Source organism: Schistocerca gregaria, chromosome X, assembly GCF_023897955.1.
Source record: "Schistocerca gregaria isolate iqSchGreg1 chromosome X, iqSchGreg1.2, whole genome shotgun sequence".
In the NCBI taxonomy this organism is placed as follows: domain Eukaryota; kingdom Metazoa; phylum Arthropoda; class Insecta; order Orthoptera; family Acrididae; genus Schistocerca; species Schistocerca gregaria.
In genome coordinates, this window is record NC_064931.1 from 78,263,598 (window position 1) to 78,281,006 (window position 17,409).

Sequence of the window (17,409 nt, forward strand, 5' to 3'; positions counted from 1 at the left end):
AGCCAAATACTTTGTTAGTTGGTGTTACTTTATTTCCCAAAAGTTCTGGTGTAGAATATTTATAATTTTTTGTAGCAGACATTTCATTTTCCACTCCCATTTACAGAGGAAACGATTTATTAGGTTTGCGAAAAAGTAGTTAGAATTAGAGATGCAAAATTATTAATAAAAGACATAAAATTTAGTTGTTTTCGTAAATTATTTGAAACTGGCTAGTTGAAAGTATGGCCATGTGATTTTCTTACCTATATGAAGAGGTGGACGATTTGTTCACCCTAGTTTTCCATATATATTATGATGTTATTCTCTAACATGATCACGAGGAGCTTTCGAGGATTAGTAAATGCCAAAGTCCTAGCAACATCTGTGGCTTTGAACCATGGATTATACTGGTTATCAATTATCGCAAACACCTCTTAAGGGGAATGAATCGCTCCCCTTTAAATTTTAACTGAATCAATATAATCTTTCCTGAAATTCCGTACAAAAAAGCTAAAACATCATTAGCAATAACGACGCTTTTCTCTTCGAATAAGGGGACTGACATATCTCGAAACAAGCTTCCCATTATGTAATTTTTAGTTAGCACTTTGAATTTTTAAAAATTGATCTACTGACTTACGATACATATCGCATAATATTAACTGAAAAATTTTAATGATGTATTTTTCCGGATAGCTCTTTTGATGTAGATCATGTTAGCACTTTGAATTTTTAAAATCAGTTAATATTTGTGACAAAGTAACTCGTAAGCTTTTAAATGGATGAAACGATCGTAGGTCTTTCTCTCTCAGTGGCTCTAAAAAGACTAACAGATGGACAATGAGTATGCTTCGAATCGCTGATTGCGCTTGGCCTCTGACATCTGATGCTGTCTAAGACTGCTCTAGCTGTCGCTGAGAAGTGCGCAACCTCTTCAGATATTCTGCTATCCTAGTACAGCCACTCAATATTCAGAATAAGTTAAAATTAGTGCAAAACTCTGTTAACAGATGGAAGCACTGTTGATTACCTTTAAATTAATATGGCCCTTTCTCGATTTTACATTGGAATAACTTTTTTGCTAATGATAGTTTGACTAATTTACTGCTGTTACATTTTATTTAAAATTCGACTCTTCAAATAAAAGTGTATTTTCACAAAATAATACGTGTTTTACTCAAAAATAAATCGATGAAAATGGGACTGTTACAATATGCTTTGTCACAAAAATACCAACGATATTACAATCTTCGAGCCTCTTTACTCTGTCACTTCTTAACCGAGTACGTAGACTGAAAGATTTTGCTTGTTATCTCGTGGAGTCATCAAGTGTCAATGGTTTGAGGAGACCTAGCCATTTGACTAAACATTTTCTGTCCTCGCTTCTGTAAGATTTATCGCCATCTCCCGGGCGGGTTTGAGACCTGTCCTAAAGAGGGAATGGCGTGTTTCAGCCCGAATTAAAGGAGCACTATGTTAACCCAGAGGTAGGTCACTGTCATGCGCTGACGTAAAGAAGGTCTGAGAACGGAAGCTCAGCCTGTAGGTTTCGCCGGGGTAAAGGTGTTCGATAGGGAATGTTCTGCACTTTTTGAGAATGAATGTATTTTCTTCCGTTCACCTTGGGAAATGAGTCATTTACTTTCGTTCACCAATTCATTTTATGTTATTTCTTATGTGCACCATTCATTTAGTGTGCACCTTTTATAAAAAAATTGTATAACTTTATTTTCTTACGTGCAAATTTTTAAAAATACATTGAAATTAATTTTTCTTACGTGCACCTTTGTAAAAAATATATTCTTTTGAATGAAAAGGGGGTGAGCTAGACCTGAACTGTTTGAATTATAGTAGTTAAGGAGGGAGGATAGTGGTTAACTGCCCCACTTTTTGGCTCACCCGGAGGGTGAGTCAGAAAGTGAGCTAGTGAGCTACAGTCCCTCTTTTTTAACTACATTGCACTTCTTCTTCTTAGGCCGTTCACTGTTTCTATTTTACCTTGTTTTTTCACAGTCCAGCACACCTTCTTACTGTTTTCATCTTGATCTGTGTTTAGTTTTTGACGGGCTGTCCACTGTCTTACCACTAAATCTGAGGAGGGTGCGATGGGGAGTTTCCCTTGTAAGTGTGGTGACGCGAACGGGCAATAGCATGAGGGCAGGCGTCACTGTAACGGTGTGTGAATCCCTAACGGACAAAACCACTGAGGTCCTCAGTCCCTAGAGTTACGCACTACTTAAAATAAACTTATGCTAAGAACAACACGCACACCCATGGCCCAGAGAGGACTCGAACCTCCGGTGCAAGGGGCCGCTCAATCCGTGACATGGCGACTCAAATCGTGCGGTTACTACGGGTGGCAGGCGTCACTGACGGTTTGTTTGTATCGTGAATTTTTTGGAGTAAGTTAATTAAGACTTAGACTGAACTATTAGATACTGTTGTCATGATATTTATATAATTTGCCTAGGGAGCTTGTCTCTATTTAAATTTCACATTTCAACATTTTAGATGTATTCTGTTTTTATTTTATTTACTTAATGATCCGCGGACGGAACGACGCTTGTACCAAAATACTACTACTTATATTAAATTTAAAGGGGCCATACATATAATATTTTTACTTTTAAGAGTTTTTTGGGTCTTTTTTATTTTTAATTTGTTTTGTTTCATGTTTTACAAACTTTTTGCGTTACTAATAGACACTCTACGGTCGACACTCAATCCCCACATTCACACAAACACTTCCTGGGACGAAACATGAAACTGCGTCATGAGATTTTTGGGACTTATGCGATTTACGAGTCTGTCTTTCTAATTCACACGTATATTAATCGAATATGTTTTAGGGTATATTAAGTTAATTTAAGTAACAAGAGCAATAAGCAGTGACCATAATTCTAAATGAAGTCGGAAGAATGTGGGCTGCCATTGCACTCTCTTGCAGTAGGATGGCTAAGCTATTAGGGCTAAGTCATTTGAGTACTGAAATGTAGACCTCAATAAGAAACAGAAAAAAGTCTGCGAGAGCATATTTTTAACTTTTACAGTTGAGTGACTGTCACCTTTTCTGCTTTGTAGGTGCTGAGACGGGTGAGTTCAAAAGATAAAAATCATCGATGCTGGCAAACGTAAAAGATAAACATATTTGCTAACCGACTTTTATTTAGATCTTTTTGAGCTATACACTCTGTTTCTGTGTAATCTGACGTAGTTCTTAAATATTATGTAGCATATGTCAAAAGACCGCGCGGGCGTAAACATTTTTAATGAATTTATCTGATAAAATTTAAACGGCTGAACAGACTTTCATGGAGAACCATCCCGAATAAACCAGCTTTTAAATAAAAAAGAACTGCGTTAAAATCGGACCTTTTGTTTGGGATCTACGATGCTACAGACGGATACGCATAACGCATGCTAAAATTAAACATCCCTCTGTTTACGTCGGGGTTAGAAAGGGGGGTGGTAGGCAGCAATTTCGGCACTGTGTAATGTAACATATCACATAGACAAGGATATAACAAGTTGAATGGCAGTCGCTAGTTGCTCTCAAAAATGATGTGAAGGCGGACACCAGAATGAACAGTCGGTCAGCCTGGCTGACACACATTTTCAGATGGGACAACGGACCTTGGTGAATGGAATCAGATTTAGCCGACGCGGTGTCGCCAGGAGTAACCGTTGACTTTCAGGAGTGGGAGTCAAAGGTCCAAGCAACCTTGGGTGCCTAAAAACCACTGGAGTCCGCCAAAGAAAACGGAGCCGATGAATAACAGCCCTGCATTTAAATTTTCTGTGTCCTGTTTACTACAAAAAAAGTAATTACTAAGATGAATACGCATAGGCAAATTGGATCTGTCTCCCACCCTTTCATCCGTAAAGATTAATTAAGTTTTGAAAGCTACAGTTGCTATGACATGACATTAAAAACCAATATGGCATGGTGGGTGATACTGGCCCCTGATTAGCTCACACAAACATTCGTTGTGCAAGCCAATCTGGAGATGATACCATTTGAAAAGCGATACTTCATACTGGATCCTCATGAGCGGTGGAGGTGCAAGAAATCTTCATCTACACTTTCGAGCTGGTACACAGGTTTGAGTATAGTGCTGCACAAGACAAGTGATGTGTTTTAGATCAGCTAGCATTGATTTTTCTTATCCAGGAACAATTAGTGGCCTGGCAGTTAGTGCAAACAATTAGCGTATTGTAGTGTCAAAAATGCTTCAAATGGCTCTGATGTCCTTAGGTTAGTTAGGTTTAAGTAGTTCTAAGTTCTAGGGGACTGATGACCATAGATGTTAAGTCGCATAGTGCTCAGAGCCATTTGAACCAAATGGCTCTGAGCACTATGGGACTTAACATCTGAGGTAATCAGTCCTCTAGAACTTAGAACTACTTGAACCTAACTAACCTAAGGACATCACACACATCCATGCTCGAGGCAGTATTCGAACCTGCGACCGTAGCAGTCGAGCGGTTCCAGACTGAAGCGCCTAGAACTGCTCGGCCACTATTGTAGTGTCCTTCCAGTGGATCAGGACGGGAGTTGACACTATCTGCAGTTCTGAAATGGCTTGTAGACCTGGTGCCTGTGAATACAAGCTGGAATATTTTCAGATTAGGAAACTCGGTGGGAAAAGGACGAGGAACTCGACTAATAACTGTCATTGAACAAGGAAGTAGGATTGGAAACTGCTGTCGAATCCTATGAGCCACTTACAGATTGATTGTGTCGTGAAATCTCGCATGTACTCTCTGGACACCTAAGTGCCACTTCCCACGAGAAACTAAGTCCCGTCCCGCGAGTAGAGTAAGGCAGTTCAGCGTCTGAGGCAGACTAAGATCGGAATCGGAATCTGAAACCCCGGTGGCGCCGCTTGCACAGGCTCGCATGACGCGCCTCCCACGGGATAACGCGCTGTTCTCCTGAGCTCCAGCAGCTTCTGTGCTGCTGGTTACTTGTGCGACATGATACCCTTCTACCATCAAAATACATTTAGTTATCTCTGTTCGTACTTAGTCCGCCTTCCAATTAATCATTAGTTTTATAGCACATATTCTAGCCCTATTTACAGTTTATCATATACTTCTTTCAACATATAGTTCACAGTCAATTTTCTTATTCGGAATTACGTTCTTTTATAGCACTCACATCAAAACAACGCAGCGTTAAACGTTAAATTTTCGCTTTAATTTAAATTTCTTTTAATATATGTATAGCTGAACGAAGCGTTTCCTTTGCATTGGATACACAAATTATTTCTGTTTTCTAGAGTTCCTTTAGAAAGCTTGCAATAACATAAAACAACTCTTTTTACCATAATTAAATCATAAACTACTATTTTTCCAGAGGTACAAATCAGGTTTCTTCAATAAATAAAGCAATTCATCATGAACGTATCACGAACTAAAATACATCATACTTTCTTTCTTGTAACAGTGTATGCACGAAATCCATCTATTATCGACGCACTGTCCTTATAAAGGGCGCACAAAATATCATTTTATCTACACTCTCATATGTATTACCACATATTTATACATTTCTTTTATTTACCACTTTCACTTTCCTGTCTATCTCTTACCTGTTTTTGACAATAACATTAATGGTTGTCTTGTTTCTACATTTTCCAACTATCCTGTTGGTACGACACTTCTTTCATACATTGCATTACTACTGCCTCGAGCCTCATATTTGATTGGCATTCTTTAAAATACAATTTCCTCAGTTTCCCCTAAACGTCTTCGAGCAGACTGAAATCTTACCAATTCTCTACTTAGGTACTGATTTAAAATTTTATTCCTTATACATACTTTCTTACAACAATCGTCACCTATTGTTCTACACATGAACCGAAAACACTCCCTACAGCATTTACAGTGTTTAAAAATTCACAATACCACACTCCTGATTACGGTCCTTGACATTACATAAGTCCAAACAGGTATGCTGCTACAGGAACATCCACTGAAAGCAGTCCGTTGTTCACGCAAAATTTCGTTTTCCAATTCTTCCGATTTATGCCCTGCTGCGATTAAATCATCTAACTGTCTCACTACGTGTTCAATAGGCAGATTCAAATGAGTCCTGTCTTATTACTCTTTTCCTGATTAAAATGCAACATCCTATTTCCATATTCAAATTTAGAACTATATTGTTATTTGTTACATGTTTTCTAGTAATATGTTCATTGGGAACCGTATCCTCAACACTTTCTCATAAATTTCAATTTTCCTGAACCACGAATAACTCAGTAGGTTTATTATCGCTACATAACACTGTAAGGTCTTCATCTTTTGGTACGACAAATAACCATTCGTTACCTCTAATATGTACCCAAACACTTTCATTCAACACCATACACTTTTGCATACAGTGTTTAGGTATTTTTGCTCCAGGCTGTGTCATTGTAGCTTCACATATTTCATGGTCATATGTAGACAAAACAACAAGTATTTGCTTCCAAATTCTATGGCTACGATCTAGCTTTTTACACAACAACTGATCGCTATTTAAATTAACATACTGTTTTTTGCATCATCTGTTAACTGTATTTACTTCTCTGGCGCTATCTATGTAAACGAGTGTATCTTTAAATCTGTTCAACAGGAAGTGGCCAGATTTTAAACATGTCAAAAACACTACTGTCTACAAGGGGAATTTTCAAGACATAACTTAAAATATTGGCAGCTATGAACACATAAAGCTCTATTACTTTGAGCAACTGTTAACCATTGTCCCCTGAATGTGCTAATGGGGACACCTCATTTTCAGTGTCATCTTTTATCTGTTCTAAATATTTTACTATTTGCACGGGGTTAATGAGATGCGGTTCTAAAATACCTTTTTGTGCATTTACAATTAGAGTAATTAGCAAATGATGTTCCCCTTCTAATTTATTAAAAACAGACGTCAGCTGAATTAGCTGCTCATTAAATGTTGTCAATATAACAGCTCTCTGCAACCTTCTGTGAGTGCTATTTTCGAACTGTGTTACATGATGATTAAGCCTTTTCATTCCTTTTGTGATAACGTGTTCATTTCTAGCTATGGAGCTTAATGTTTGATTAAAGCTCGTTAATGCTGATATTACTGTGGCAGCCGGTTCTCTTTTTAACTTTAACAGCTGTTTCTCCTCTCCAGCCAAAACACCAATTTTGCCTTAAAATACGATGCATCATCTTCATCCTGAGTTCCAAATAATATTTTGCTTATTTCTCCAACAAAATTTACACTGAAGCGCCAAAGTAACTGTTATAAGTATGCCTATTCGAGTGCAGAGGTATGTAAACAGGCAGAATACGGCTCTCCGGTCGGCAACGCCTATATAAGACAAGTGTCTGGCGCAGTTGTTAGATTGACTACTGCTGCTACAATGCCAGGTTATCAAATTTTAAGTGAGTTTGAACGTGGTGTTGTAGTCGCTGCACGAGCGTTGGGACGCCAAATCTCTGAGGTAGCGATGAAGTTGAGATATTCCCGTGCGACCATTTCACGAGTGTATCATGAATATCAGGAATCCGGTAAGACATCAAATCTCCGACATCACTGCAGCTGGAAAAAGATCCTGCAAGAACAGGACGAACGACGATTGAAGAGAATCGTTCAACGCGGCAGAAGTGCAACACTTACGAAGACTGCTGCAGATTTCAGTGCCTTCAATAAGTGTTAGCGTACGAACCATTCAACGAAACATCACCGAAATGGGCTTTCGGAGCCAGAGGCCCACTAGCTTGTCCTTGATGACTCCACAACACAAAGCTTTATGTCTCGCCTGGGTCCGTCAACACCGACATTGGACTGTTGATGACAGGAAACATGTTGCATGGTTGAACGAGTCTCGTTTCAAATTGTATTGAGTGGATGGGCGTGTACAGGTATGGAGACGACCTCATGAATCCATGGACCCTGCATATCAGCAGGAGACCATTCAAGATGGTGGAGACTCTGTAATGGTGTCGGGTGTGTGCAGTTGGAGTGATATGGGACCCCTGATACGTCTAGATATGACTCTGACAGGTGACACGTACGTAAGCATCCTGTCTGATCACCTGCATCCAATAATGTCCATTGTGCAGTCCGACGGACTGGGGCAATTCCAGGAGCACAATGTGACGCCTCACGCGTCCGGAATTGCTACAGAATATCTCCAGGAACACTCTTCTGAGTTTAAACACTTCCGTTGGCCACCAAACTCTCCAGGCATGAACGTTATTTATCATATCTGCGATGCCTTGCAGCGTGCTTTTCAGCAGAGATCTCCACCCCGTTGTACTCTTACGGATTTATGGACAGCCCTGCAGCATTCATGGTGTCAGTTCCCTCCAGCATACTGCAAACATTAGTCGAGTCCATGCCACGTTCTTTTGTGGCACAACTGCGTGCCCGCGGGGGCCCTACACGATATTAGGCAGGTGCACCGGTTTCTTTGGCTCTTCGGTGTAGTACTTCACGTTTTTATATTCTTCTTTCAGAGCGCGCTAACTGTCCAGTTAGACTTTGCGATTTCTGTATTTTACTACTGTGGAACCTTAAAGCCTGTTATGCACCAGCACATTTTGAAGCACACATGTTAAGTGAAGTGAGTCTGCTCTAATGGCATTCCACAGCTCTGGTAGCAAATACGTTGGTGTTTTCAAAGATACGCTTTAATTCTATTAAACTGAATTAACTTAAAATTCCCCAAGTGACGCTGTACAGACTAACTATTCCTATATTATCCTCGTATAAACCTCGAGATGTCTGGAATTTTTAAGGTGTATATCTTGATGATGTGCCACGTCTTAAACGAATTAATTCCGAATGATAGTAATGGAATTGCAAATCCCAGGTATGTTGCGGCCACAGGTTATTTTCTTAAAAAAACTGTTTCAGGCGATTGGAGTGTGCTGTTCAGTACTTATTATCTCTTAAATGTATGACCACATTTGCTCCTTCAACTTTGTTTGCTACATATGGGCTTCGACATTGACTATCTAATTAACTCTTTCTTCCTCTACGAACACTTTCGTCATATAGCAAAATTTTATACCCTGGTTGAAATTCTTTTGGGTGTTGGGTCTTGACATAGTATTCTTTATTATTTAATTTAGAATGAGAGAATGAGCATTAAAGTCACGTGGACACTGGTGCATAGCTCTGATTCGCCCTTTTTATTCAAGCACATAATCGTCAGATTTATAAACTACCTCTGCTGGATGCTTTTTCAAAGTTCCTGCTATGTTACATAATCTCCCAAAGAACGAATCATTAGGTGGTATCCAGTTACACTATGCGATATTGTGTTAAATGCGAGTACCGCATATGGAATCCAAGAATCCCAGTTCGTCTGTGCTCTGTCTATAAGGTGTCTGAGCGTTTCAGTTAAGGTTCTGTGTGTTCTTTCTGACACTCCATTACTCTGTGGATGGTAGCAAGTCATCTGAATCTTTTCTATATATAACAGTTTGCATGCTCTTCGCATTGTTTGACTAATAAAGTTACTACCCATATCATTCAGTAGTATGAATGTCATACAAAATTTAAAAAGTTTTTTCCACTAGAGCTCTTCCTACCGTTTCAGTATTTTGCTTTTCAATAGGTTCCGCAACTAGGAACTTTGTTAGTGAGACCTGAAAGGTAATGGAAATGGAAATGAGGTCTGATGCTTCTTGACAGACCCACACCGCCTAATGGAGGTGATTTGCCGTTGCCTTCTTCCGACCGTAATGGGGATGAATGATGATGGTGAAGACGACACAACACCTTTTTTTTTTTACTTTATTTTTATATCTTTTTAGCAGATTACAACTTTAACAAAAATATAAAATAGTAACCATCTTGCAAGTTATACATTTCTATCTAGCATACTACACACAGGTGAGTATAGAGAAATGTACCAAACCTTTTGTCTCTGAAGTAACGATGAACAGTACTGCAACTACTCAGAAAGTAACTGTCCAGAATACAATGTTCACTATTATCCATCACAGTCTCTGCATCACAATCTCACAGTAGTAGACATAAATTTCGGATAAAACAGTCTTGAGTCCTAGCTTCATGAAGTTCTGGAAAGTCTCTCGGTAACGTATGTGTCGTTGCAAATCCTGGTGCTGATCCCACACATACATCAGGAACTGAACTGCGTCCGTAATATCCTGGTGAAAGATGGCGTGTGTTGCATGTGCGACAATCCAGCCAGTCGCCGCCCCTTTACTGGCAGGAAAAGGCGCGAAATCTGGGGTGACGATCGTGGCAACAACGAAACAGTCGATCGTTGTGCGATTCATGAGCCGTAGAATGTCCCGTGCGACATCCCACACTGATTTGAAGTGGGGGCACGTGATGCGATGTTCTACACTGTCTACTCCACCACAAGTGGCACACAAGTGGGGCGGATTTAGATGTAACCTCTGCAGCATTTCATTAGTCGGAATTGGCCACAGAGTCATCTCGGGGGCAGATAAAAATCCCTGGCCCCGCCGGGAATCGATCCCGGGACCCCGTTGTCTGTGTTTTCGTCCCATCAAAAAATTGATTCAATAACTTCAAAGCTGATGTACTACGGAAGTGGTGACGACTGAGCAACATTAGTACCACTTGAAACTTCCTGGCGGATTAAAACTGTGTGCCGGACCGTGACTCGAACTCGGGACCATTGCCTTTCGCGGGCAAGTGCTCTACCAACTGGGCTACCCAAGCACGACTCACGCCCCGTCCGCACAGCTTTACTTCGGCCAGTACCTCGTCTCCTACTTTCCAAACTTCACAGAAGCTCTCTTGCGAACATTGCATAACTAGCGCTCCTGGAAGAAAGGATACTGCGGAGACATGGCGTATCCACAGCCTGGGGGATGTTTCCAGAATGAGATTTTCACTCTGCAGTGGAGTGTGCGCTGATTTGAAACTTCCTGGCAGGTTAAAACTGTGTGCCAGACCGAGACTCGAACTCGGGACCTTTACCTTTCGCGGGCAAGTGCTCTACCAACTGAGCTACCCAAGCACGCCTCACGCCCCGTCCTCACAGCTTTACTTCGGCCAGAACCTCGTCTCCTACCTTCCAAACTCCACAGAAGCTCTCCTGCGAAACTTGCAGAATTATCACTCAGTTGGTAGAGCACTTGCCCGCGAAAGGCTAAGGTCCCGAGTTCGAGTCTCGGTCCGGCACACAGTTTTAATCTGCCAGGAAGCTTCGTATCAACGCACACTCCGCTGCAGAGTGCTCATTCTATTAGTACCACTTACTTCTGCCTGTTCGAGTGACCGCACGCTTTACAACAATTTTTCTTAGCCTATTTGACTTTTTCTGGAGCCTGCATTGCATTCTGTGCCGCCTGTCTCGTCGCGTCGCTTTCCAGACACGCTGTTAACGCTGGCGGCCCAGCCCCGGCTGCCACGCTCCTACGATTATGTTATCTTCCTTTCTTGGTGGTGGCGGACCCCTCTGGCCCGTCTGCTGAGTGATTTCGCCGCCTCCCTCCCTGGAACGGCGTCCCCCTGCCACTGCTACGAACTCGCCTCTCGCGAAGTCGAACCCGCGCTGTGGCGGCCTCCCTGGCCCGTCTGCTACCGCTTTAGATCGGCGTGCTGCCTCACACGTAGTCGACCTGTCTCACACGTAGTCGAACCCGCGCCGTAACGGACCTTCCCGGTTCGCCACAATCGTTTTCTTCTTTCGTCTATCTTCTTTCTTCGTCCCAAGAGGCCTACTACACCTCGTCTGTCGCGCGGATTGAGGCTTCATGCCAAGGGCTCCGTGGCCCCTCCCGACGGAGGTTCGAGTCCTTCCTCGGGCATGGGAGTATGCGTTGTTCTTAAAGTAAATTAGTTCAAGTAATGTGTAAGTCTAGGGACTGATGACCTAATCAGTTTGGTCCCTTAGGAATTCACACACATTTGAATATTTTGAACTACTCGTCTCAGTTTTATTTCTCAAAGCCGTCAGTCTTTTTCTGAGTTGGAGCTGAGTACCGTCAGATGCTGACGATTTCCTACACCTATTTCTCAGAACAATGGCCTGGCTAAACTCAGTACTGTGCAGAAACACAATAAGGCTGTGGCTGTCTGTAACCAAATCCTGACAGAATGGATACCTAATGTGCTAAGAGCATATAATAGCGGTGCCTCTTTTTTCCAACCCCACGCCTGGCACCAAATTTTATTTCTTATGCCTTTAGTGCCCTATAAGCGGATCAGGATGGGAGCTTCTGGTACCATGGGCCGCGAAATTTGAATCCGCGCCAGACGTCATGGACGTTCAAGACCCATAGAGGTCAGTGCACCGTAAGCTGTGGCGGTGCGCGCCTACTGGACCGCTTTTAGTGTGGGGGCGCCACAGTGGAACACGTGGTCCCAGCGGCCAATAGCGGCGCCCCCGAGAGCGTACTTAAGCGCCGGCCACTCGCTCATCCAGAACCACCCCTTCCTTCCGCCTCCTCGATTTCTATCTAACCATCTATGGCCGTCCTGTCGCCCTCGCCCTCACCCCCACCCTTAAGTACCTTGTCGTCACCCTCGACCGTCGCCTCTCCTGGACCCTTCATCTCCGGACAATCCAAGCCAAGGCACGCTCCTGACTCCATCTCCTCAATCTCCTTTACGGCCGTACGTGGGGTCTGGACCACTCCACCATACTGCACCCCTATAAATCCCTCATCCACCCTATCCTCTGTTACGCCCATCTGGCCTGGATCTCTGCCCCCCTACCTTTTAGAAATCCCTTCAGGTCTCTGCCTCACATATCGCATCCATCTCCCCTCCACCAAACGGATCCTGTACAACCTAATTCCGTTCTCCCACCTCCTCCTTTTCCTCAAACGGATACAGATCCTTTACACCTCTGGAAAACTCGATCCTCCTCATCCGCTTGTCTCACCCATCCTCTCCCACCCCCGCCCACTGCCGCAGCTGAATTCCCACGTCCCACCTGGTCTCCATCCCTCCACTCTCCTTACCCTCTCCCAAGGTGGCTTCCGCCAGCTCCCCCTCCCTTATGTTGTCCTCCTCCCCTCCATCTACCTCTCCTTTCAACTTTGATCCTCCCCTCCCACTTCCTGTGTCTTTTCCTCTGGGCACCCTCCCTCCCTTCTGTTCCCCCCATACTCCCTTCCTCCATCCCTCTTCCGCCAGGCTTCCCCTCCCCGTTCCTCCCTTCCTTCCTTCCCTCTATCTCCCCTGCCCTTGGCATCTCTGCTCTCCCCTCTCTCTCTCCCACCTCTCTCCTCCTCTCTTGGCAGGTCCCCGGACTCGTACACGCTCAGTGGACATTCGCGCGCTGGAGATCATCGCCATCAGTGTCTCGTGTGTGTGTGCCTTCGTTTTGTGTTTAGTGTTCTTTCGCCTTCACGGCACCACAGTTTACCTGTGCCGTCGCAGTCGTCCATGTATTGTGTGCCATGTCAACAGGTTTTAGTGTTTTTTCTTGTACAACGTGAATGGCTTCGTGTATATTGTTTTCAGCGTCTACAGCTCTTTTCACCTGCCTTTTATATTGTATCATATGTACCTCAATTATGTTTCATATTGTATCACTCGCGGCTGAAGAGCTGCCGACAGCCCACCTTTGTACAAGGTGTTCAAAATAACAATATAGACAAAAAAAAGCTCATCCAGTCAGTCTTATCTCGCTTATGTCGGTTTACACCTCGCTTGCCCTAGACTGCTTTCTTCCTCGTTCGTGTACGAGTTTGTTTCATTGTGACTCTGTTGTTTGGTCTTGTCGTATTCGTTCTGTCTTACGTTGGTCGTCTCCATCCTTTTCCGTTGTGTTGTTGTTTGCGGGTCTCTCCGCGATTCCCGCCGCGCCTTCCGTCAGTGCTACCCTGCGACCGTCCTGGTCGCAGTTACAACAGAAGCTGACGCTATTTCCAGTTGTGAAGTGGCTCGTCCAACTTGTAGAGCTGGTGCCTGGGAATACAAGCTGGAATATTTTCAGATAAGGAAACTCGGTGTGAAAAGGACGAGGAACTCTGAATAACTGAGACTTAACAACGAAGTAGGATTGGAAACTATTGACGAACACTATGTTGCACCAACACATTGACTATGTTGCGCAATCCTGCATGTACCCTGTGCACCTAAGTGCCACGAGAAGCTGAGTCCCGTCCCGCGGTCGAGTAACGCAGGTTCAGCGTCTGAGGTAGACTGAGCGGTGGTCGTGGTGGTTAGTGTTTAACGTCCCGTCGACAACGAGGTCATTAGAGACGGAGCGCAAGCTCGGGTTAGGGAAGGATTGGGAAGGAAATCGGCCGTGCTCTTTCAAAGGAACCGTCCCGGCATTTGCCAGAAACAATTTAGGGAAATCACGGAAAACCTAAATCAGGATGGCCGGAGACGGGATTGAACCGTCGTCCTCCCGAATGCGAGTCCAGTGTGCTAACCACTGCGCCACCTCACTCGGTGAGGTAGACTGAGATCGCATGACACGCTTCCCATGCGATCACGCGCTGTCCTCCTGACCTCGGCTTCTTCCAGAAGCTTCTATGCTGCTGGTTACGTAGTACACACTACCCTTACCACAAAAACACAGTTCCTCCTGCTGCTTAGCGCCCCTGCTGATGTTAGGTTACTGCTTTATTGGTACACCTTGTGCGACAGGATACCCTTAGCCAATACACTCGCAATACTTCACGCCACTCATTCGCGTCACATACGAGACAGTATGAAATATTTACTGCTTCCGAAAAATAAAACAGTATTGTATTATCACTAGGGTGTGACACGGGTAATAGAAAACAGTCCTTTACTGACTTAGCTTTATTTATGTTGGATAGGGGTCCGCCCCCGGTAGCTGAATGGTTAGCGTGACGGATTGTCAACCCTCTGGGCCCGGGTTCGATTCCCGGCTAGGCCGGTGAATTTTCTCCTCCCAGGGACTCGGTGTTGTGCTGTCCTCATCATCATCCTATCACCCTCATCGACTGCAGGCCGCCGAAGTGGCGTCAAATTGAAAGACCGGCACCCGGCGTACGGTCTGCCCGACGGGGGGCCCTAGCCATACAGTTAAATAAGTAAATAAAATTTCGGATTGGGAAACCGGTGGCGACCTTGTCGTTATTAGTTCCTGCTGATGGTGTTGCACGTGCTACATACAGTGTGTTGGGTGTGTCCGTTATTCAACAGGGCACAGTGGTAAAGCTGCATGTGGTGGGCTTAGTTGTGCCTATATGGTACGAAGCAAATCTTGATCAGCTGTGAAATCTGCAGGTTTCCGAATCCTCATTTGCAAGAAGAATACAACAACAACATGACATGTACCTAATGCCAAAATGTGATTGCATCACCGCAACTTGTACGTTCACATCAGACAAGATGGCGGAATGTACATACGGTCGCCTGCATTTGGTAGGTCTTACTTTGCTGTGGAGTATGGACAACAGATGATATATTTTTGCGCCTCCAGAAATGGGTGATACCTGCCAGAAGGTATTAATTACTCCGTCAGTGGGGTCAATGCTGTCATATTAAAGAGGTCTGAGTGTAGTTGCAGTTATAAATCAATTGCGATTTGTTCCGGTGTGGGATTAGCTTTTCTTGTGAACTTTCATGACGTGACTTTACGGCGGAGGAACGTGTGGGGTTCTAGGGACTGCGCAAACGCTCCAGCTTAAACGGAATACAGCATGTTTGCGAGAGTCTTTAGGAACTTTCTTCGCAGTATCAACCTATGCAAAAAAACATAATAGCTTTCGTATCAAGCGGTGTTGGTTGTTAACTTCGGAAAAAACATCACTATTTGCGTTATCACTGAAATGAGTGTGGTTTCCTTTTCTATTGAGATATGGGAACGAACTACTTTCTGACATTTCATATTAGGTAATATTTTGCTCATTAAGCCTCCTTTACAATGTCTTGAATCGTATAGAAGGAATTGTGGAATAACTTGTTGATTTTGTGCATTAGGTTTACAAGCTTTTTTTCTGTACAAAAAGTTTTATTTATATTTGCTTGGTGACTCACTGTGTATCGTTAAAAGCTCATGTTGTTCTCACTACCTACTACGGTTTGTTGCAGTGTGAGATTTACATGGGTTTCATGATCCATGAGAGACTGTGAATTAGGTTTCTGGTCTGAATTGCTGTTCCTGATGCTCAGTATCTGCCAGACTATGCGTTTCATGGTAAGTTTCTAGTTTAGAATGCCGGAAGTTGAAAACATTTTGAATAATCATTTTGTAAATGTTGTGGAGAAAATAGGATATAAATGTTCATTACAAGAAGCAAGGCAGATAATGGAAGAGGCCTTACCCACACCAACTGATACAACTGAAATTCCACCCACCTCTCCTGCTGAAATTAGGAAGATAATAAAGTCTCTCAAGAATAAAAGCTCATATGGAATTGATGGCATTTCCAGCAGGATAATAAAAGCTTGTTCCCAAGAAATAAGTGGGATTCTTAGCCACATATGTAATAGCTCTCTTAAGCAGGGTATGTTCCCAGACAGACTGAAGTATGCCATTGTTAAACCACTGCATAAAAAAGGGGATACGTCTGATGTCAACAACTACCACCCAGTCTCTCTTCTGACTGCCTTATCCAAAATTTTTGAAAAAGCAATGTGTTGTAGAGTAACTTCACACCTTTACAAATTTAAGTTTTAACAAAACGTCAGTTTGATTTCCAGAAGGGTTTTTCAACGGAAAAAGCTATATATACTTTTACTAATGAAATATTAAATGTTCTGAGTAACCGGAAGTCACCTGTTGGGATTTTTTGTGGTGTATCAAAGGCTTTTTGATTGTGTAAATCATGGAATACTTCTACATAAGATCAAGTACTGTGGTATGAATGGGACAGTGCTCCAATGGTTTAAATCATACCTAACTGGTAGAGTGAAGAAAGTTCAAATAAGCAGTTCACATAATATGCAAAAAAAAACTGGTGATTTCTCAACCTGGGGAACAATCAAGAATGGGGTGCCACAAGGTTCCATCTTGGGTCCTCTGCTGTTCTTAATATATATTAATGACTTGCCATTCTATATTCACAAAAATGCAAAGCTGGTACTTTTTGCCGATGATACAAGTACAGCTATCACACCAAACAGACAAGAATTAACTAGTATAATTGTGAACGATGTTTTTCAGAAAATCATTAAGTTGTTCTCTGCAAATGGGCTCTCATTAAACTTTGACGAAACACAGTATATACAGTTCCACGCAGTAAATGGAATGACACCATTAATAAATATAGACTTCGATCAGACATCGGTAGCTAAGGTAGAATATTCAAAATTTCTAGGTGTATGCATTGATGAGGGGTTGAACTGGAAAAAACATACTGAGGATCTGCTGAAACGTTTGAGTTCAGCTGCTTATACTATTAGGATCACTGCAAATTTTGGCGATGTACATCTGAGTAAATTAGCTTACCATGCTTATTTTCATTCTCTGCTTTCGTATGGCATCATATTCTGGGGTAACTCATCATTGAGTAAAA